The sequence below is a fragment of the Zeugodacus cucurbitae genome, chromosome 5 (genome assembly GCF_028554725.1).
Source record: "Zeugodacus cucurbitae isolate PBARC_wt_2022May chromosome 5, idZeuCucr1.2, whole genome shotgun sequence".
Classification (NCBI taxonomy): domain Eukaryota; kingdom Metazoa; phylum Arthropoda; class Insecta; order Diptera; family Tephritidae; genus Zeugodacus; species Zeugodacus cucurbitae.
In genome coordinates, this window is record NC_071670.1 from 41,458,510 (window position 1) to 41,483,067 (window position 24,558).

General features: G+C 34.1%; 1 long non-coding RNA gene across 1 annotated transcript in view; it reads left to right on the forward strand.

Annotated features, from left to right (window-relative positions):
* Positions 1 to 4,549: 4,549 nt before the first annotated feature.
* Positions 4,550 to 24,558, forward strand: part of LOC128922086 (uncharacterized) — a 112,450-nt gene continuing 92,441 nt past the window's right edge. Inside the window, exon 1 of the long non-coding RNA XR_008471356.1 lies at positions 4,550 to 4,575. This is a non-coding gene — a long non-coding RNA (uncharacterized LOC128922086). The remainder of the gene's footprint in view (positions 4,576 to 24,558) is intronic.

The following is a 24,558-nucleotide window of genomic DNA, read 5'->3' on the forward strand; positions in this document are numbered from 1 at the left end:
TCATGCCCACTCATTAATACCCAGCATCCTTTCGTGTCGCCTCGGGCTTGCCATGCCAATTGTACATTAGTCAAACATTAAGTGAGTTTTGTTGAAATTCATTTCGTAATTTTTGGCGGCGCACTTCAGCTGCTTAACTATTTAATAAGCACAGCTATCTATCTGATAATAAACATATTTAGTTAAGTATGCTTATAAGCTTATGTTTAAGCTGCCATGCAAGCATATTTAATTAAACATAGAGGAGTATATTTAAGAGTACACGCTTTTTGCTAGTGTTTAGCTAATGAGGATTATCTAGATGATATAAATATGTGGCATCTTAAAAATAAGCCATATTTAAATATTTAATTTATTTAATGTAATTGTAATATATTTAAGAGCAATTAGACAGTATAAAGAGAATCAAAGATTGAATATGCAAAGTTCCCGGTACCATTTCCAAGAAGCCATGCGTATGATTCATGCATTTCACACACCGGTAAAGATATTAGAAAAATCCAAAAATGACTGTAATTTGTTGAGATATTGTCAAGGAAATAATATTTTCTTTACATTATTGTTCATCTGTGGCAAAAATACTATATACATAGTAATGCGATTTTCTAACTTTTGAATAAACTCAGAAACGACTGTGCCGATTTCAAAAATTCTTTCACCATTGGAAAGTTACATTTCCCCTGAGTAACATAGGCTATATTTATTGCTAGAATCTCAACTTTCTGGAAATAGTTCCCAGATGAGGGTATCAAAAAGACTGAGTGATGGAGAATCTTAATCTGAAACTGAAATACGTCTTGCAAGTCATTCTGTAGCGGTTTGAAGAACAAAATATGAGAAATATACAAGCTCGCACCAGGGAGTCGAACTCTGAGCGTTCCCAACGCCTTCATAATCAAAGAGAAAGACAACAGACATCAAAGATTAGAGGTCCGTAATCAAGTTTTAGCTCATTACAAATAAAATATAATTTCATATTCGAAATTTACTAAAATAAATTTTAATTTAACTTTTTTTTAAATGAACCCACACAAGAAAGGCAAAATTACATTCATATCTATGGGAGAGTGTGTAAAAACTTATAACTTTTGAAATGTTTGTTTAAAACCGTGCGAAGCCATAGCGGTCTGCTAGCTTTGAATATAATGTAGCGAAAATTAGTTAAATCCATTCAGGAATATCTACCTTTATACATAAAATTCTTCTCTGTGTGTGTAAAAAATTGTGTTGGAAATTTTTTTTTGGGAAATGTTTTATAAGTGGATGTCGCTACTGTCGGTGTACCAACCTTCAATTCGTTTGTAGATTAAAGCTAATTAATTTATTATGTGTGTTTCATTTCAAACTTTGTTTGATATCCTAATAGCTTGATTATCATGCAGGACGACGGCTGTCGGATCCGCTAGTATTTCGTTATTTTAGTAAAACAAAATATCGTGGAAACATGTTATTGAATATAGACCTTCCTCTAGCCCCAATATAGTGATGAAATCAATCCCGGCCTGTTCTGTTCTCGCATTTTCGATGATTTTCTTGACTTGACCTAATATACGTATATACTGTAGTGATTTTTGATATTTAGAATGGTTTTGATATAAATATCTCGGACATGAAATGAAATGTAAAGATTAAATTAAGTCAGTCTATGGCTAATTGTGCTAATTAATGTGACACCTATTTCCCCAACTCATGATATATTTTAACGTGACCGCTAACTTACTAAAGTCAACATACCTGACCGGAATCGGACTTCACGTCACCTCTGAAATTGTAAACAAAAATGATCTAACTAGAACATATAAAATGTAGACAATATCGTGAAAATCCACCTCAAAATTATAAGAAAAATGTAAAGAAGTTGAACCTTACATAACGTCTAAAAATGTCGACAATCTTGACGAAACTTTACCCACCAAAATGTAGATAATCCTGACCTAATGTGAACCCATAATCTATCGAAAAAGTTCAATATATAAATATGTGAACTAAAAATACAATACAGACTTCATATGACCGCAAAAAATTTAAACAAACCCGACATCATGTAACCTTTCAAAATGTGAACAATCTTAACGTCACGTGACTCCGCAAAACATTAAACTCGAAAAAATATAAAAAAATCACGGCCAAAGGTTATGGACCTCAACTTAAATGCTATAATAAAAAAAAATTAACATACAACACAATATCAGGACTTTCTAAATATTTTAATAAAAAAGGAAAACAATGAAAACAATCTTTAAAGAAAATGAAAATGACTAGAAATTTATTTATTAACATTTTCGATAAATAGGCGAGGTTTGGACGAAATGTGTACCAACATGTATGATAACCTCGTTCTTTTATGTGGTGTCCAAAACAAAAAAAATGTAAGCTATTAACCAAAAATAATTGTTCAATAAACCCATAAACATCATTGAAATCACTGATCCTTACATACTGCTATCCACATATTTACAACCGCCAAAAAAGCAAAAGCTCATATGCAACCACACTAGCCAGGGTATTTCCATAAATGTATGGGTGAAAAGCAATCGCGTAGAACATTTAACAAAAACAAAACATAACCAAAAATAGATCAACGAATTGGCGTCGTAAAAGCTTTGGCCTTCCCAAAGCGGCGGATGCGATAACCATAGCCAAATGTGGCAATGACCATGCATTGATTTCCGCCTTGACCGACGAAGGCTATAAAATATGACTGCCGACTGCACACAGATACATGGATTGGATACAGATATATTCATAGTGTGTTTTTGTTGTGTGCCATCAAAAGTCGGCTGTACGCCGGCTGGTAGGCCACACTATGCTGGGAAATCGCGATTTTCATGGACGCCGTCATGCCCTCTGGGACCATTAAATGGGAAATCTGGACATTTGCAATTTATGAGTAGGCAAACATAGCGGCCAGATAGAGCGGGAGTGATAGTATTTAAATATTTGATGTTGGTCGGGGGTACTGGCTGAGGTAAATGGATGAGGCTTTCGCTTGGCACTCGCATTTCCGGTCCACTCCGCCGATGCGTGCAATTGGAAGTAACCGAATTTTTGTGATTTTTGTTTATAAAAAGAGACGAGTATTTGTCTTCTGCGCTTTTATTGTCATCTATTATTGAATGAATGTAAAAATTTATAGAAACGCGCATGAATGAACAATATGATATGTGAGAGGGTTTGAGGCATGCCACGCGAAGTTGGTTGACGTTGCAACGCAGCTGTCGCATATTACGAGGATTCTCTGTTTTTTTGCGCTCACCATTATTTACTCTTGCAATTTTCACATATTTTTGCATTTTTAATTTCGCCGACAACATTTCCATGCAATTTCCTTTGCGTCAATATGAAGAATATGGAAAAAATAAAACTTGAAAAAAAAAATGTTCTTCATATGTAAGGTGGCAGTTGGCGCTTTGGTCATTGACTCTTCAGTACATAAATATAAAAATGCTAAAAAATACCAGAAAATATACCAGCAGCTCTGCAAGCCAAGGCGAGTCTCTAAGGAGCTCAACAAGTGCGTTCAAATAAAAAAAATCCTACCAAGCGCATAAATAGAACCCAAGAAGTAAGAAGCGGTGTGGGCGAGTAATTGGAAGATGCAAATCCCGGAAATATTTAACAGCACATAGCTCTGCTGACGGCGAGCGGAAATAACAAAATAAGCAAATTGTCTGGCAAAATAAAAATTACTTCCGTGTGTATGAAAGCACTGAAAGCAAAGTTCGAAAAAATGGGCAAAATCTACACAGAAAATTGTAAAAAAAAATTCTGCCGAAGAAGCTCTTCTGTAAGTACTTTTTAAATATGAACTCCTCCTGCGCCATTAAAGAAGAATTTCATGCAAATAAATCACAGCCAGCAAAAGCCTAACGCCTGCTTCAGCGTTTGATTTCCTCCCGCTATCCTTAAAATCGATAAACTAAAGGACACAGGAGCTCAACTGTAGCTCCTGCTTCTCATCTTGCGACCTGTTGATTTGTCACTTTTAATGGCTGCGTGAAAAAAACACAAAAAGGACAAATTTTTATGGTCCTTTTTCCAATCGCCAGCCGTCAAGTCAGTGTGCGTGGTGGGAGGGGTTGGCGCGATAAATTATGCAGGATTAAATGGGTATTAAGAAACACACAAATTTTATTCAATATTTTAACGGCAATTTTTCTACAATTTTTTTTTTTTGAGATGGTGGGAGGTAAATATTTGCTTCGAATAATTTTCTGTAATGAATTATGATAATTGTGGGCCAAATAATTTATTGCGCTATTAGACGCTTGTTTTACTTCGATATAAATTATGCTAATAAAATTCATTGATGATCTACGTGGTGTTTGGGTTTAAAAAAATGGGTCAAATGATTTATTTATGAGATGCGGTCGAATAATACGACGGACAATCGACTTAAAGTAATTTATTTATTTTTATTTTAAATCATAGAATCTCTTAATAATAATAACAATAATATGTAACGTTTTTAACTTATTATAAAAAATCATTATATTTAATTAATTTGTATACACATTTTTTAACTTTTTTTTTTTAATTTATAATTTCAGATATAAACAAATTGACTAAATTGGGGTAAGTAACATTTTTATAATTTTTATTTACACAAGATTACAATTTTTTTTATTTTTTAAAGACAATTAATTAAGAATCGTCTTTAAGGCGTTAGGGGTAGTCAGAGACACGAAAAAACTACAATTTTCAGTAATTTTTTTTTGCTATTAAATCATGTTATTTTCAGAAGTAATTATATGGCATTTTACACATTGTTTTGACTTGAAGTCACGAAGATTTGAAATAAAAAAATTATTATTTCCTAAGCTGTTTGTGTTGATCCAGTTCCAAAAAAAGATCCTTGCGTTAACAATCATAAGTTCTTGTAGAAATCTAGATCATCTAAAATCAATTGGATAAGAAAAATTTGTTTTATAAATAGATAATACTGGGCCGGATCGAAGCTGTTTTCTTTTTTTTTTTCAAAATTAGAAAAATTTGACTTCAGGACATTTTTTTCTAGATTTTCGGGAAAAAAATCGCCAGTTAATTGGTCTTAAAAATCGAAATGTTTGAAAAAAAAAACTTCCATAAGGCCCAGGATAATAACGTATTCTAAAAGCTGTAGAAATGTCATTAAAATCTACTGAGCGGTTATCGAGTTACAGTTGTCACCAGTTCAAAAAAATGTTTTGAGAAAAACGCATTTAAAGTTTCACACTAGCGTGTTGGACTGCCCGAGCGCTCTTTGTTACTTGTCGAATAACTCGAACAGTAATTATCGCATCAACTTCATATTTTCAGAGAATATTTTTAAGATATTACACTTACTGAAAACCCTGACTACCCCTAGCCCCCTAACTGAAAGCCAAAACTGAGACAATCGTCTCAATTTATACAATTAAACAAAAAATGTACGCTAGTTGTATTATAGAACAAGATTTCAGGCCCATATTTGAATTTAGGTTCGGTGAAAATTATCAGATAGTAGTGTAAGCTTCTTAGAATTCATTAAAACCAGTATATAGTATATTAGATGAAGAGATGACAACTAATATTACACGTGGCTTATGTCTTTATATACTATCAATTTGATGTACTATCAATTTGTGTCAAACCGTCAATTATATTATGGTAATTATGGCTAAAAAATATATGTACATATACAGTGGAACCTCTCTTGGACGGACCTTCACCTTCAAACGATTTTTGTCCGCTTAAGGTGTGTGCTCTTCTCGGCAAAATCTTTTTAAATTTGAGATAGCAATCAAAGCTGTTTCGTTTGAGAAAATTGCATTACTTTCTTCGGTGATAACTTCAGATTCTGTAATATTATCATCAGCAATTTTTAAATTTTCTTTGATTACAAAATCCAACACGAAGTCTGTCTGGGTTTTTGATAATGAATAAATTGAAAAGTCAACGTTGCTAATGACAAATCGTCTTCGAGCTCCAATTCAGGTGTTAGAATGATATTCTTGTGAAATCCTGCTTTTTAAAAGCAATTTTTTTCCGTTTCCGGTTGTTTATTAGTCAAGACTTCTTTCATAAAATTTATGGCTTCTAAAACAGCCATACTGTACTCTACTCCAAGATATCTTCAACCAGAACATTTGAAATGTTGAATAATTTCTTGATCCAAAGACTGACACATTAAAGTCGTGTTACTAGGTAAAAAAAATTATCTTCACCCTTTTGAAACTTATCTCGTGAGGGTAAGAAATTTGAGTCAGCCCTACAAATGTTTTGGTTGGATTTCTTATGAAAAAATAACCCCTTTGTCCGTTGAAAAGAAGTTCGCGTCTTTCCCCTCTTAGTGAATATTTTTTGACCAATGTAATATTAAGTAATTGTCCGCGACCGCCCAAGAGAGGGTAATTGTTCTAAAAGTTTAACTTAAAACTTGGTGTATGAAAAAATGCTCGCTCAAGGGGGGTGTCCGTCTAAGAGAGATGTCGGTTAGGAGAGATTTCTCTGTAACTGATTTCGCAAGTCGAAATGCGCTAGCTTAACGCTACCTCTCCCTGTTTTACTTTCAAAACTTTTATCGCCAAATGGTGACATAGAATTCCGTTAAATCCTTCAAGGTTGTTTAAATTTTATTTATACAGTGTCCAATTACGTTGAGCATTTCTAACTACTAGTTCATTGAGATTTGTGGAAGAAGAAAACACTGTTCAAAGATTTTCCAAAAATGTTTGATTTAATTTTATAATTAGACGCTGAAGTTTTGTTGTCCTTTTTTTCGACCTTGATGAAACCATGCTTCTGTTTTTAGGACTTAAGTCCTACTGAAGTCCTTATCAAATAATTTTTGTCCAATTTATTTATTTGTCTTTTTAAATACTATACTATTTTAATATTTGATAAATAAACTGATTATTATATGATTAGCGTGATTTGATAATGGTGATCTTAATATCAAGAAAAGGACGACTGGTTGAAAATACTTGGCCTCTTATTTTGAGTTTTGTCATCTTTAATAATGTTTGACTAACCTGTTTTAGTTTTTTCAAATTTATTTCTAATAATCCTGCACTGAATTCTCAAATATTGTAAGAAATTAATTTATTAATATATATTACTGAGGCTGAAATAATCCAATTTAAATTTAAATCGCCAATTTTTATTGTAATTTATTATTATTGTAAAAGTTGAGAGATACACAAAAGCTTTTGCAAAACAATTCAATTAAATTTCAAGCACTAAAAGGCTTCCTTTATCATTGCGATAAATACGAAATTATTTTTTCTAATGACATCGAAACCATTTAAACGACTTTGATGTGCGAAATTCTGCAATAAAAAAGCAGAACAAAAACAACAATAATAAGCAAAATGTATGAATGCGCATAGCTATTTACAAGGATATCCATTTTGAGAGACTCACTTACACATAAACATAGAGTCATAATGCGGCTCTAATTTCCAATTAAATATTATTCATTTTTACACTTGATATCCACACTTGTATATATTTCTATATACATATGTATGTTCATTGTCATATTTGTCACATTTATTTCGACTACCCTTAAGGACATACATACAATGCTAAGTAATGAGTAGTAGCTTTGGCTTTGTTAAGCCAAATAAGCATTTACATGTGTACCAACGCCATGATATTGCCAATTCATGTGCAAAAATCCCAGCGCTTTTGTAAAATACTTTCATACATACGAGTATCTATTCAATATGTCAGTATGTATGTGTCAGGGTTTGTTGAACAATGTGCAAATAGAGTCATTTGTAGCTAAGTATGTTTGCCCGGCCCAAAAATTGCTTTGGTTTCCAATTATATTTGTGGTTTTGTGGCTGAGCGATGGTTGGTATTGGCAAATTCAGTTAAATAGAACATAAAAACGCTTACAGCTCATTGACGAACGCTGGAATGCCACACAAGTAAGACATGCCTGGTGTGTGATATCGAGCAGTAAGGATATGTAAATGAATTCATGAGCACACACGACCGCCCGGCCGCCCGCCTATCGACACAAGCTACTGCAACAATTGGGGAGTATCATTATCCACATCCATACATATATGAGAGAGAGTGTATGAACGTGTTTACAAATGTGTCTTTTTGTGTTATTTTTCTGGTTTATTGGGCTAATTCAATAACCAACAAAGCCAGAAATGACTACCACAAAAACAGTGAAGCAACAGCAACAACAAATATATCCAACAACATAAAACCGAATATCCTTGAATACCGTTGAAGCAAACACATATTGGCTGTATGTGTCTATATGTGTGTGATATATAGTATGTTAGTGTAACGCTATCAGCAACCGGCAAACCAACAACAATCAAGTATTCACCACCGGAAGGGGCGAAAGCGTTTAGGCTAAGCAGGAGATATGAATATTTTTGCTATCCACACATGTATATGTATCCATACCTCTACCTCGGTGTGTGTTAGTTCGCCCCACAGGATATCCGTAGTATTTAGATCAACGAACACGACAGGACAGGCCAAGCAGGCGAGCAAGCGATGAATGAAGAGACACATTACGTATGAAAAATCTTCGACCATTTATTCATGAATGACTGCGCCAAAAATACTCAATCCATGCGTGCTTTTGTGTGTATTCAGTCAGTCAGTCTTTGCATGTATGCAGGAGATTCTATTTTCATACACATACGCGCTTGTTAGACAGTTCACACTCAATCAGATAACTTTGTTGTGGTGTTGCAAGCGGAAGGAATTTCATGCCGGTGTGAATGAATAGCCTTGCAAGGGTCCACTGTAATAGATAAAGCGTTGCATAGACCAAACAGGTAGTCCATAAGCTGTAAGGTGAGTGGGATACTTGTAAAATCGCAAACAACAGATAATACTTCTTGAAAGTTCTGGAGTGAACAGAATCTTGATCTAAAATGTGGCTTTGAATCAATAAAATAATAGAGTATTCTTTAGTTCGTACCAACCAGAATTGATATCTTTTTAAATGATAGAAACTGTGATCTCGGAAATCAGTAATTGTTTTTGGTCGATTCTTTTTCTATAAGTTATCTCCCTCATTATTTGAGATATCCACTTTCAAATCTTACCTATCCTAATAGCGTTATCGGTATATAAGTGAATCGTTAGTGAAAGATATAAACCGTTTCGCAAGACTCAAGTCTACATAACTGGAAAGGGCCCTGCTTTTTATCGGATCAAGGAATGATAGGTCGACAGCATTCCTACAATTAGTTTCGTTGACTTTTGAAGGATAGTTTTTCAGCCGTTGCACAAACATCAAAATCCGATGTAACTAATTTTTGGGATAGGGTTGCCACATATAGGTACTAGTATTATACGAGTATATGCTAAATTTCGTCGAGCATTTTTTATTGAAACTTAACCTATCTAGTATACTGGCATGATTCTGCCAGTTGGCATTGTTGTAGTTAGATTTTTGTCTTTCTGTTTTCCAATTAAAAAGTATGTAAATGACCCAATATATTATTTTCCAAATTCTAATATATATTTCATATAATGTTTTTCGAGACTTATCACATTTCTTGGAGTTCTGAAAGGGGATATGGTAATAATATTTCTGTTGAATTTCATTAGGTGGTTTAGGGTATATAAATTTTAACCTCAGGAGATGTTGATACGTATCTATTTTTCGAAAGTTTTTAATGCTCTTATGATCATAACCTCTGTATGTTTTATTTGAACTCTCTATATTTTTGACCATTTTGAATATGGTAATGGTTCGATGAAAAAAAAAGTTTCGTCAAAATATGTCAAATTTAGTTCTAGTTATATTTTGCATGAATGGGTCAAGGGTCGAAGTGACAGATTTGACAAAATCAGTTGTTGTTTTTGTTGTTGTAGCGGTTACCCAGGCCTGCCTGAAACGACAAGCCTTGCCTAATTGTCATCGAAGTCATCTAACGGGAGGCCCATGAAACGAGCTTTTTCGATGGGGTCGGACCAAAGGGAAAGGGGTGTTAGATGAGTAGGGTTAAGGGGGCATGCAAAGAGGTGGTTCGTGTCATGCGGGCAGTCTTTGCATGCAGGACATATGTTGAGTATGTCAGGGTAGGTAGGAGTTTAGTCTGCTACAATATCCAGTGGGCAAAGGTCCCTCTAGTTTCGCGAGGCAACTCGAGCTCTGTGTCTGCAACGGTGGGTGTTGTTTCTCCAAGTACGCCATTCACTGGGAGGGAGTAAATGGTATCTATAGTTAGTCCTGTCGGTATAGTATTTTAAGTCGTCGACCTATTTTAGGAAGGTGCTCTTGAATTCTCTGGGAGGCGGCTTGGTCGGACTAAATCAGTCGTCCAGTTCTGTTCATATAACTATTTAAAGTGTTATAAAAACGTTAGGTGGATACACATATTAGACGCTTGGACTAGCTCTTAAGAGTACAAATAAAACAAATATATTTACAAATTTAAATAAAAAATAAATATTAAATAATTTTTTCTGAAAAATAGACCAAATCAATAACCATACACCATCAACCACATGTGATAAAATACAGCATACCCACATATTCGCATAACAACTCACCACAAATGTGCCGTTATCTAACCACTGTCATCGCGCTTTTGTAGTCAAACACCTGCATGCGCCTTACCACCTTTCCGCATCCCCGTTCCAACCAGGAGACTAACCATAAACGACGATACACAGACTAATCGACTGCTCGTTAACCAACCACCTTCCCCACCAGCCTCATAGACTCACTCACACCACGCTATTTTGGCCTACTTGCACTGTGTGCTTCACAGCGTCCTTATTGCTAAATGGTTTCAACGTGAGTTTATAACTTTATCAGCATAACGACTCCATTATCCTGTCTGTTCGGCTGTTATGCTATTTAAGGATATATCGCTACACTAACCGAAGCAAGGCGCTGCATGAGAATTCCTTTGTTCCTACCTCCCCTTATGCTGAGATGAGTGGATGAATGGCTGGTTGGTTGGCCTGTTTTTGTGGCATTTAAAAATAACTTTAATGGGAAATGTATCGATCATATTTTTGCAAAAGGCAAACGCAAGTCACACACACACACAGCTCTAGTGTATCTCTGCCTCGGAGCTTAGGCAGGCTCGTTTGCAGGAGGCGATGATCCAAACAGGCAGATAAGACGAAACGACAAGCGTAGACAAACCAGAAAAGAAAGGATATCACTTGCTGTTGCCATATATCTCTTCCCCCATATTCTCTTAATGCACGAAGCAAAGGATAAGTGTTAAGAAAACGAGGGCGTTCTAAGCCCATGGATGGCACAAGCCGTGTGAGTGAGGGAAAAATTTTTAACACAAGCATATTAAATGTGTTTGCACACGACAAAAGGATATTAAGACACTTTATAGACGTTTTCACTTCATTAGTTTTGATTTAAAGTAGCCGAGAGCCGTGCGTCGTGTGCCGTGTCGGTGTAAGTGAGTGAGTAGTCAGCTATGTGCCGTTCGAGATATTCAATTTTTAAATAAGATTTTGCAATTTCCACGCCAATTCTCAAATTCGCCTAATGTAATTAAGTTAATGCACTTGACTGGCTGCTGTGCGAAATATGGAAATGGCAAATTATATTTAATACGCAGCTGTGGCCATTTAGTCTGTTGAGATGTGGGAAAATAAGAATTTTAAAGTAGAAGATGTGAAATTGCGAGAATAAAAGAAGAGGTTTTGAAAATAACGAGTGTTAAAAAATAAAGAAATGGAAAATATAGATTGAATGGCAATGTTCAATTCATTCATAGTATAAGGTGACTAATATCCTCCGATGGGGACCGTCAAATATTGGTTCAATTTTCATTTCATTCGAATCGGTCGAGTAGTTCCTGAGATATGGTTTTTGACCCATAAGTGGGCGATGCCACTCCCATTTTCCATTTTGTAAAAAAAATCTGAGTGCAGCTTCCTTCTGCTATTATTTCTGTGAAATTTAGTGTTTCTGACGTTATTCGTTAGTGAGTTAACCCACTTTAGTAATTTTCAAACTAAACTTTGTATGGGAGGTGGGCGTGGTTATTATCCGATTTCAACTATTTTTATGATGTGTGGTAGGGTACCTTCCTAGTTCGATCCTTTATTCCAAATTTTATTATTATTATAATATTACTATAAAATAATATACTATTATAACTTTATTTATAGCGTAGTTATGACACTTTATAGGTTTTTGGTTTTCGCCATTTTGTGGGCGTGTCAACGTGTTCCAAGTTTCGTTGAGATATCTCAATTTTTACTCAAGTTATCCGTTGCACGGACAGATGGACGGACGGACGGACAGACAGACATCCGGATTTCAACTCGTCTCGTCATCCTGATCATTTTGGTATATATAACCCTATATCTAACTCGTTTAGTTTTATGACTTACTAATATGGTACGTACCAATAGTTCGAAACTCGAGAATTGGATTTCGAAAATTCTCAAAATGTATCGAAACTTCCTGATATAATCCCAAGATCTTTCAAAGTTGATTGAATATCGAAATGTTATGAAACCGAGATGCATGTGAGATTTACGCACTTGAAACTAGCACTTCAGTAGTCTGTAATGGTTATAAGACACTACGTCAGAATTGAAATTGAGTAGTATATTTTTTAAATTAAGAGATGACAGATTTCTAGAGTTAGGTGTCACTTTTGGTTTCTCCTTTCAATCACAGTAGCGAGTCTAGAGTATACATATCCAGGTCCTGGTTTTTTTTTCACAGCCTGAAGAACAAAATGGGTTCAACGATTATATATGTAGTATTCACAGATATATATGTGTATACTTTACTTTTATACATTAAAATTCCCGGAAATGCTCGCTAAATATTAAAATTAAGTTGGCCTCAAGGCGCGAATACGTTTCGCTATTAAAAAGTCACTTCAGCGTCATTGAAAGTGATCAAGTAGGATTCACAGTTTGTAAAATAACATTTATTGGCTTAAGTAATGCTTAAAAGCCAACAAAAACACGAACAACAACAACGACAAAACTGACAAAGAACTTAGAGGGGAGAATAAACAAAATTTTCCGTTTACAACACGCGCACAAAACCAAAGTCAAAAGGACAAACTGCCGCTCAGCGAAGAATAGCTCGGGGCGTTGCTGTCCTTTCTTACTTTGCAAAAAAAAAAAACAGCAAAGTAAGAAAAGAAAGCGGTCCATGCTGGCGCACGACGACCGTCAAAGTGAACAAATCACACCCCATTATTCCCAAATGCCGCACAAAAAGATTGCGGCCCACACCACCACCACCAGCCATCCAAACTGAGAATCTTCAGCAGCGAGGAAAGGAACTGGCTTTGTAACAATGCGAAGAAGAGGCAGTCGAGAAGGGCGGCTGTAAGAAAAATACCGCTACGTCACTTTTTCACACAGATTTTCAGCGGCTTATCGCGACTTCATTTGAATATTGCGCCGTTTTTTTTCTTCTTCCTTGCGTACCATTCGGTCGGTGTCTTTCGATGGGGGCTGACGCTCCTTAAGGATTTTTTATGCATTTGTTAATGTTGTAACGGAGATTTGTGTCGAGTATCTTTTAAATAAATGAAAATGGCAATAACAAAAACAATAATAATAATATGAGTGTAGGCGGAAGAAGAGAAGGAAGGAGGGGTGTTATACATGCCGCTATGTCAAAGGAGGTGTACAACAAGCAGTAAACAAGCAACATAATAACAATAATGAAAAGCTATTATGACGCTATGAAAGTCGAAAGCGCTCGCTGTTAGCCCGATGGCATGGCAAGGACCTGCTGCCGACGCGCAGTGAAAAATTATGGGCATTGAAGACGCTGGCGCTGTTATAAGCTACTATTAGGCGCATTACAAGCACTTTTAAGCCGCTGATCTAATTCTTTGGCGATTTTATTTCGGGATTTGCTGCGCATTAGTTACGCCACTTGTGTCCCATTTCTTAGTTAATCCTTATTTTATTTTATGCGTAAGCTGGGAACTTAATTTTACTAACTGGTTTATTTGGAAGTACATAATTGTTGGAATTTTCATGGGAGAATATTTAAATGATGGTCGGGCTCACGATTATATATGTAATATATAGCGAAATACAACAGAACTAGCTGAAAGTAAGAAAATCTGAGAGAAGATTCCACAGGAGATAGGATCAAAATCAAAACTTCTAAAGAACATCGAGCGAGGGAACATTAGAAGACAAACCTATAATTGAGGTCTGAAAGAATTTCTGTAATTTCTCGCATCATAAAAATATCGAAAGCTCTAAGGCGCTATTTGCTGAAACATAGAATGAAAGCCTGTCGGCATGGAATAACTAAAAAACCCTTTTATATTTTTGACTTGGAAAATGACATCAAAAATTCATTAGCCATTGGCCATCGTCTGCGATATGCGCAAAATGTTTCTCTCGAAAACTCCTAATGTCGTCTCATCGAATGTTGACATCGTCCACGCTTCTGCACCACAAAGCGGGACGGGAATGATAAACGTCTTGTGGATTCTAATTTTGGTTCGTCGAGAGAGGACTTTCGCTGGATTTCGAGACTGACATTGTTGGCGTTGTTGAAGCTGGTTCCCAAGTAGACGACATTATCTACGACTCCAAAGCTATGGTTGTCAACTGTGACGTGGGAACCAAGACGCCAGTGCGTTGACTGTTTGTTTGATGACAGGAGATATTTCGTCTCGTCCTCATTCTACTCCAGACCCATTCGCTTCACTTCCTTATCCAGTCTGGAAAAAGCAGAACTAATGGCGCGGTTGTTGCGTACGCCGATTTATAAATTCTAAGTTTTATGTTCAATAAATTTTTTTGTTTTGTTGATTCCGTTCCGTTAATTTTGATGTCAAAGATGGGAACGCTATGGACGTCATATAAATAACGGAATTTCCGAATTGCTGCTGAATCGCTACAAAATCCCAACAAAATCAATATATTTCTGAAGCGAATGGCTACTGCTGGTTTCTGGCTGGACAACTTCAAGGGAAAACTATCGAGGTCGAAACGCGATTAAGAAGGGTTTTCTATGGGTTTGGTGAGGTTGGCAAGTAATTATCTACTATGAGCTGAACCCCAGCGGCCAAACTCTTTATGTGCTGTTAACAATTGGACGGAAGGAATTGTCCAAAAGCTGCAAATTTAGGCCAATAGGAATGAAATTTAGTTAAATCAGGTCCATCAGTCATGTCATATAAATTAATAGTTTACGGACGAGCGTTTCTAGGAGAGTAACATATTAAAATTATCTTCCAAATGACTACAAGTCATCGAAAATAATGGACCTAAATCGGATCACTTTAACTATGCTCACTAAAACCTCCAATTTAATCAAATAATAATTAAATCCAGATCTTTATTCTATTTGCTTTAACATATTTTATTCAAAGTAATACTCTGTGATTGTTATTTATCTAAAGTAAAAATAAAATACGAATCACAATTAAACCCCTTCTATTCTCTATCCCCCGACACAAAAAGTTAAACACTTGAACCTTAACCGCTAAAATAAAGCAAAAGAACAATGCAAACAACAGCTGAATTCCATCATTTGGATGTAGGAACTTCTACAAATGTACGCCATAAAAAATTCAAAGGACTTACTCGCAAGAGTTACCAGAAACAAGCAAACAGGAAGAGGAACTGGAACAGGAAAAGGAAGCTGTGACTTCACGCGAAAAGTAGCAAAAAAAGAAACAAAGGCGATGAAAGAAAACAAAAGAAGAAGTAAAATTCAACTGGAGAACTAACAAACATTAAAATATTTATATCCGTGCACTCCACAGCAAGCAAACGAAATGAAACTAAAAAATGTGACTAAGGAGCAAAAGCAAAAAAAAAAAACAAAAAAAAATCAGCCAAAAACAAAGACGCGAGCAAAACAAATTAGACAACTTAATTATGAATGAAGTGGAAAAGTGGGAAAGTGCGGAAAAGCGCTCATGAAATAAGGAAAACGTTTATACTCCAGCTGTCGTACGTCGGTCACGGAGTGCTGCCAATAACAAAACAAAAACAACCAAAAGCAAATAAAATACAATAATACCAAAAACAATGTTTCGCAGCCAATTGCCAGCAAAACGAAAGCTAAGCAGGATGTCTATAATAATGAGGTTAATACCGACACAAACAAAAACAACAAGAAAAGAAAGCAAACGAATTATTTACTTGCTTAAGTGGCTTTTGTCGCGTCCTTTCGCCAGCAAGAGTTGGAGTTTCCTTATTTATTTATTCTTTTTAATTTCATTTGGAGCTTTTGTTTTTGCTTACGCGTCTTTGACAAACACAGCGAGAATATAAAACAGATTATCAGCCGTCTTAGCGGTACTGACTGTGCTGGCGCTTAACCCCTTCTCTGCCTTCGCATTAGCACATTTGTGTATGAAATTAGGCATAAAAGTCTGCCTTCGAAGTTTAATTGAACGTCTATTCGGCGCATTTTACTTGGTGGAACAATAAAAATTACTCAATACATATATAGATAGGCGGGGAGAGGAGGTAACTTCCGAGAAAGGCTAGAACAAATGAAATTTTCCAATTACTCTGATGCTTATTAAAAACTTTTTAATTTCAATGCGCGCTGAGAAGACAATGGAAAATGTTTTCTGCTATTGTTTTCGGTCTAAGTGCTAGTTCTGGTTTTGTTGTAGACAAACCACAGACTTGATCTTGTACAATGAAGGGCTACTAGGTAAAAATAATGATGAAAATACTGGTACAAAATCTATATCGCAAATCACTTGAAAGTCTTTCGAAAAAAGAGATATATGTATTCAGTTATATGAAATAATGTCTAGTTATACTAATAAATATCTAATGTTATATGCCTTCCAAATAATTTCTATTTGGATTATCATTTCCATGAAATGTATTTGTGAAGATGTTACTCTTGAATTGTCAACAAAATGTAAATAAATTGGTATAAGAAATCTTAAATTTGTGGACAATGCTAGATTTTTCTATAGCGTATGAAATTTCTATACATTTTAAATAGTTTTTCTAAGATCATTCAGAAATATTTAACAAAATGATACCTCTTCATTCACTGTAATTATCTTATAATAACCACAATTTAGTTGAGCTCACCTAATATGTTGAGCGGTTACTTTATTCTTAACATTTTGCCTTAGCGATGGTACACTTATTTTGAAGAGGGAGGTCCTCTTTACTTCTTTCATTCTTCAACTGGTTTTAAATAGGCGTTGGTTCATCTTGGATTATAAATTTCTGTGGGAGAGTCGATATGTATATAGTATAATGCGGTATTTACAAGTTCTTCAAACTTTCAAGCACCATCGTTATCGGTTATCTATAATTTTTTCGTTGCGATAATTGTAGGTAAAAGCATAAGGTTTTTATTCGAACAAATATTTTTTTCTAATAAGAAATTTAAGACAGAGGCAAAGAGTTATCTAGAAGGATACTGCATATAAATTATTTAGTCCAAAAGTAAATTCATATCTAAGGTTATAACGAGAGAACATATTTTAAATATATTCACAACTCGCTTATAATTTTTTAAGAACCGTAAACAAAAAGGTTGAAGTAAATTCAGATATTACTTAGACCAAACTCAGGACAGTGATCAAAAATGTTTAACCCTTTCATGCCCAATGTTGTCTATAGGTACTTATCGGCTTATAATTCTTGTTATTTAAATGTTTTTTACCAGCGGTTTTTTTCAATTATGTAGACTTATGTGTTGTACAAGCTTAAGTGCCTTGGAGACGATCAAATAATTGCGTCAAACACTTTAAGTGTGTTGGTGTCGTCGGCTCTCGTCGGCTACACGTACGCTACACCGACCTGTTGTCGGCTCTGTTTGATGAAAATCAAAAATTTTTGATATTTCTATTTGACGGACGATAATTTGATCGTCTCCACTCATGTTTGACAAGCATAAGCTCATTTGTAGGGAAAATTTCAAGCTGAGAACACATAGAAAAGTGAAGTGAAGCGAAACGGAAAAAATAAAATAAAATAAAATAAAATTAAATTAAATTAAATTAAAAAAAATAAATAAAACAAAAAAAAAAATAAAAAAATAAAATAAAAAAAAATAAAACGAGTAAGGAAGGGCTAAGTTCGGGTATAACCGAACATTTTATACTCTCGCAATTTATTTATTTAACTTAATTAATATTATATAATACACAATTTGACCCACATATTCGTCATATATATTGTATAAAGTCCATTGAAAGTTGGAAACCCTAATATTAGGTTAGAAGCACCGAGGGCCTCATGTTCGATTAATGGGGCCTTGAAAACCTATGGTCCGATTTCGGTGATTTTTAGAAATGGGCTGCCACACTATAAATACAGTATTTGTGCAAAGTTTTGCACCGATATCTTCACTAGTGCTTACTTTATATATTGTAAAGTAAACGATTCAGATCATCTTCTAAGTTCTGGTATATAGGAAGTAAGCGTGGTTGTGAAGCGATTTGGCCAATTTTCACAACTTATTATTGGGAGGTAAGGAAACTATTACAAAACCAAGTTTCATTGAAATCGGTCGAGTAGTTCCAGAGATATGGTTTTTGACCCATAAGTGGGCGACGCCACGCCCATTTTCCATTTTGTAATAAAATCTGAGTGCAGCTTCCATCTGCCATTTCTTATGTGAAATTTAGTGTTTCTGACGTTTTTCGTTAGTGAGTTAACGCACTTTTAGTAATTTTCAACCTAACTTTTGTATGGGAGGTGGGCGTGGTTATTATCCGATTTCTTTCATTGGACTGTATAAGGAAACGGTTAAAAGAAACTACTGCAGAAAGTTTGGTTTATATAGCTTTATTGGTTTGCAAGATATATACAAAAAACCTTTTTGGGGGCGGGGTCACGCCCACTTTTCCAAAAAAATTACATTCAAATGTGCCCCTCCCTAATGCGATCCTATGTTCCAAATTTTATTTTCATAACTTTATTTATGGCTTAGTTATTGCACTTTATGTGTTTTCGGTTTTCGCCATTTTGTGGGCGTGGCAGTGGTCCGATTTTGCTCATTTTCGAAAGCAACCTTCCTATGGTGCCAAGAAATAAGTGTGCTAAGTTTCATCAAGATATCTTAATTTTTACTCAAGTTACAGCTTGCACAGACGGACGGACAGACAGAAATTCGGATTTGAACTCCACTCTTCACCCTGATCACTTTGGTATATATAACCCTATATATAACCCTATATCTAACTCGTTTAGTTTTGGGTGTTACAAACAACCGTTATGTGAACAAAACTATAATACTCTATTTAGCAACATTTGTTGCGAGAGTATAAAAATCAGTCACTGAAAAAGTGTTTAGTTTATTTACAATAATTAAAATGTAGGCCTATAGGCAACATTCTGTAACTAATGAACTAGGATTTCCTAGGACTTGGAAATTTTTATCACTTCATATTTGAGTTAAGACTATACATACATATATCTGTACTAAAAAAATAAACTTTTGAAAAAAAAAACATTTTAATTCGGGCATGAGTGGATTAAGAGGAGAGCTACAGCTTCTTTATTATGCAAACAATCCATAGTTTACTTCTAAAATTACCTATAAACCTATTTGATTTAATGTATTTGCTACTTGGCTTGGTTTTTTTTTTTTATTTTAATTGATATTAATCGAAACTTTTTATCCTCTCCACTGACTCAATTACCACCATTGTTCCATTATTAATTCATTCGTGGTGAATACAGGTGTTTATAACATTAAAATAAAGCTTTATTTGAGTTTTTCTTCAGTTTTAACTTTAATAAATGCCCAATTATTAATAAAATACTTAAAATGTGAAATATTTTGTCTGAAAAATTCTTTCAAATGTCTTTCCTTATTTCCCAATCGCTACATATGAGAGATATTTTATATTAAAGATAAATAAAAACATTGCATTTAGAAAAATTAATTCTGAAGTAATACTTGAGAATTAAAACAAGCCATTACATTTCATGTGAAACGTAATTCATTAATATTTAGAGAATAAAGTTTAAACACAATTTCACAATAAATATTAGTTGTAACCGTAAAAGTTTGCTGCTTTAATTTTGCCATTTTTTCGTATGTCTCCCTAAAATTACATATTTTCAGTACATAAAACTCCCACTTAGCGTTTTATATATACTTGTATTCTCTAACATTATTATCAACAGCTCATGTACAATTATGTACAACAACAGAGATACCAACATAAGTACATTTAGTTGGGCGGAGCCTCGTTTTACGAATGGCAACGCCTACACGGTGCTTTGTTGTTGCTGAAGCCAAAGTGTAACACGAGTACCTAATAAAAGCTTTCAAGCGAAGGCGGAGCTTTTGCATGCTCTTCCATTTACATAGATACATTTATAGGAGTGCCTTTCTAATTGTGGCGACATACAAAATTTGTAGGAGGGTATAATTTATGTGTTAGAAATCATATATATATATATAAACATATACATATATAATGAGGGAATAATGGGTAAAATTTAGAAAAAAACAAAAAATATAATTTCTATGGGTGTGCTTGACAAAGAAGTTTAGAATATATGGTATGCGTGTATACCATCCTTTTATATAACAACACACATATATTGTAGATGTATGAATGTATAAGTATACAAAAATAATACTTGTTCTAACTTGAGTATTTTTCTTAATATGTATTCACAAAGGAAGGATAGGATAACATTCATTATTTCGTTCTTTTGAGCTTGCTCCTTCATAGTTGCGTATACGCCCTGTTGAGCAAAGAAGTATGAAAATAAATGGCTCTTCTGTGACAATTCTGCTTGTAAAAGGCACTTAATTTAAAACTTGGGACATATTTAAATTTGTCAAAGGAGCATTTATTAATATTAATTTTATTTCTGAAATTATTTGAAATTGTGAATGCTTAGCTTAAATAATTGTGTCTCTTTCATATATCGTTGTTGAAAGAAATATGTTGTGGTATTTGTAATATTTAGTCAACAAATCACAATTAATGTGACTACCTCAGAGAGTTTATGTTTTGTATGCTAAAGCTTAGAATTTCTGAATGTTATGTTATGATTATACATACATATATGTATGTATTAGTGAATAAGTAAGGGAATGTGGAGCGGTTTCGTCATAAAATTAAGAATACATAAATCTTTGACCTCTGACCTTTGGAGATTTTCTGAAATATGCAAGACTTTGAATATCTGGCTTTGTTTCAAATCTTAATGGTAATCTGTTATAACAATTTTTTAACTTGCAGTATGTACAAATATAAATTTTTATATATTTGCTTAAATTATTCATTCTAAATATTAATAAATAATTGTTTTCATTAAAAATATGACAAAATTCAAATGAACGTTTTGTGAAGATTTTATTGAAATTGGCCATATCACCAGCGTATTTTAATTATAAAACTGAACAATGTATGATTCTGATATAAGGTTAATCGAAATTGGAAAAATACAACCATGAAAGCTGGTAAATGCAAATCTTCAAGACATTTCGAAAGCATATTTTTGTCAAACCACTTGAACTACTTTAACTACTACTTTAAAGAGGTCTAACGTCTTAAATACTTCTTAAGGGAGTCATCCCATTTGACGGCCTGTTTTTTATTGATTTTTTTTTTAATTTTCTTTTCCTACGACCAGTAAATAGATAGAGCCTTAATTTTAATTTCATTTATTAACATATACATATTTGACAGTATAGATATAAATTGTAAGCTAAAAATATTGCGTAGAACATGAGAACACACCCGCTTCCAAAAAATGTGCTCACACTTCCTCCACGATTGTCTTATCGGAAACAAACAAAATTAGCGTCGTTTTAATCTTTAAGCTTAAATGCATGGAACGCACTACGATCAAGTGAATATGACAAAAATTGGACTTTTCTTATTAGGTCTACAACTTTGATTCCGATAGATGTTTCTAGGGTCAAGCACTGGTCGATTAAATCGATTAACCCAACAAAATATTTGTAGAGATCTGTTTGCATCCCAAACTTATTCTCAACTGAAAATGTCACTTTTTGAGCCGAATTCTCGACATTTGCGGGAAATTTTGTTTTTCTTTTTTAATTCCAAGAAAAGTGCGGTTGAGGTTCATGGACATTTGTAACCATTTTTATACAAAAAAAAACTTGAATTTAATATATTTTTTGCTATAAAAAATGAATTTTTTGGATTTTTTTATTTAATAATGCTGAGTGCACCCAACAAATTTCAAGTCATTCAGTCAAGCCGTTTTTGAGTTACGATGGAGGAAAGTTTGAGAAACACACTTTTGAGAAAACCGTGTTCAAAGTTTTCAATTGCTAACTGAGCTCTTCGGACAGCAACTTCTCTAACTGCTGTATCTTTAACCCAACTTCGAATTTCTAGACATGTTATGAAAGCAATTTGTGATTAAACATTTTTTTTTGAGCCAATCACATGGGATGACCCCTTAAACATTTTTAAACCAAAATTTTCTCCAACGTTTTATATTTAAGGTCTAGAAAATAGTTCTGAGGAACAATTTTATTAACAAAATGTCGGAGAGTTCCACCGTCTTTACCAAAAAAAAATATGGTCACGAAAAACAAACGTAAAAAAGTCGTCCCCGTAATGGTAGCAAAGAAAATTATATGCCCATATTTTATGACAAACCAAAGAATAGACTCTGTTGGATAGTTTATAAATCGCTAACTTGCTATAAAATCTCATTTTCACTAAGCATTTCACAATGTTTAAGTAATGATGGATATTTTGCAGAATATTTGAATAGTAGACCTATATCGTAAGATTTTACGAAGACATTCAATGAATTTATCGAAACATACAGTTACATGCAACCATTATATGTACAAAGTAAATCTTATATAGATAATTTAAATTTGTAGTTATTTAAAAGACATATATTTCAAAGTTCTAAGAAAGCATCACTATTATTCCGCCATATATTTTATTTTTCCAACACATGCATTTAAATATTTTAAATAAATAAATCCAATTGTCACAAAACTTGCACGTGCACTAGTAACAACAATGTCAAAACAATTCAAAGATACTCGCACACAAGAATCTTCAAGACTCAGACAACCATAATAAAGCGACTATGACAGCAATGACTGACTGCAAATGTCTGCAACCAACATGAATGATTTAATAAACAAATAAAGCAAATAAACACATCCATTAAATATGAGCATACATATATACATATATACTTGTGTAGACCTATGCTTAAAAGACTAACATACATACGCAATACAGTTACCCACATGTGAACTAAAGACTTGCAAGTCACATTGTGACTTAAACGCCACAAGAACAAGAACAAAAGCGCTTAGGCCGACCACAAGATGCTTCCGCAATCAAGTGAGACTGCATCATTCTTAAACTCAAACAACAAACTTACAATGCACACTTACAAACATACTTACAACCTTACATGCCAGCATAAGAAGAGGCATACATTTATAGTAAAGAAGACAACTAGCAAAACAAATATTGCCGACTTCACTTCACTTGGCCAAGAATAATCGGAATGTCAGACTTGAGTGAGTGAAGTACTGCAGTAAACAGAGAATCCTTATAACATACATATGTACATCTATACATATCATAGAATACATATGTATGTGCTATGATGACTTACAGGCAGATTCTTGATGACATCGTCATCGTCTTGTTGATGTCTTCTTCCGTTCGTACAAGATTCTGCTGTTGCATAACGCCTCCAACTGTTGCACAGGAATCAAATGATTTGTTAATGCCTCAACATATACATATGTATGTATTTATATGCTTGGCACTTCAAGCAATCCAAGAAACCTTACGAAAGTAATGTGACTTAGACCTCTTGTTATTTACATAAATGATTTGAGTTTACTGTGATACCGATTATGTCCTGTATATGAGGTGTTTATTACGGTAAATGACAATTGAGAAGATGAAATGGTTCGCATTGTGGAATTCCAAATGTTAGTTTACAGTTCCTGGTATAACGATGTAATTTTACGATTTCTCTTATGAAATGTAAAATATTTTTGAACATATACATATATACAGTTAAACATCCATTACTCGAACTTCTATAACTTGAAGTACTCCATAAATCGACCTCTTGAACTGGCAATGGAACTCAAATTTCATATAAATTACGTTCCATAACTAGCAGTCTGTTTAAATCGAAGTGGATTTTTTTGTAGATTATGGTGATTCGAGTAAGGAATGTTGAATTGTATTTATTGTCGGAACCTTTCACTAGTCAATTGGTGTAATAAAAATGTAACTGAAGAAACCGTAGAAGAAACCTCGGTGTTGGTCTAATAAATTTCGGGGTTAATCTATTGAATCAGTTATTTCGTGATGAGCATAACTATTAGAAACATTGTGTGTTGAGCTTATGTACTAGGATCAATCAATGGATGGATAGTAAAGAATAGGTAAATGGATTTATTTAGTCATTTCGATTATTTTTATATGGGAGCAGTATGTGAATATAGCAGTATATATTAAGTATACTCTGAAAATTTTCTCTATTTTCTTTCCCGCTGCAGTTCTTCCACTCTCTATAGAGATAGGAGCGACCAAACTTCGAAAAATACTTTTTTTTTTATAACTAGAACTTCTATAACTCGAAGTTCTGGATAACTTGAACTCTTGAATTGGCAATAGAAGTCAAATTTATACAAATTAC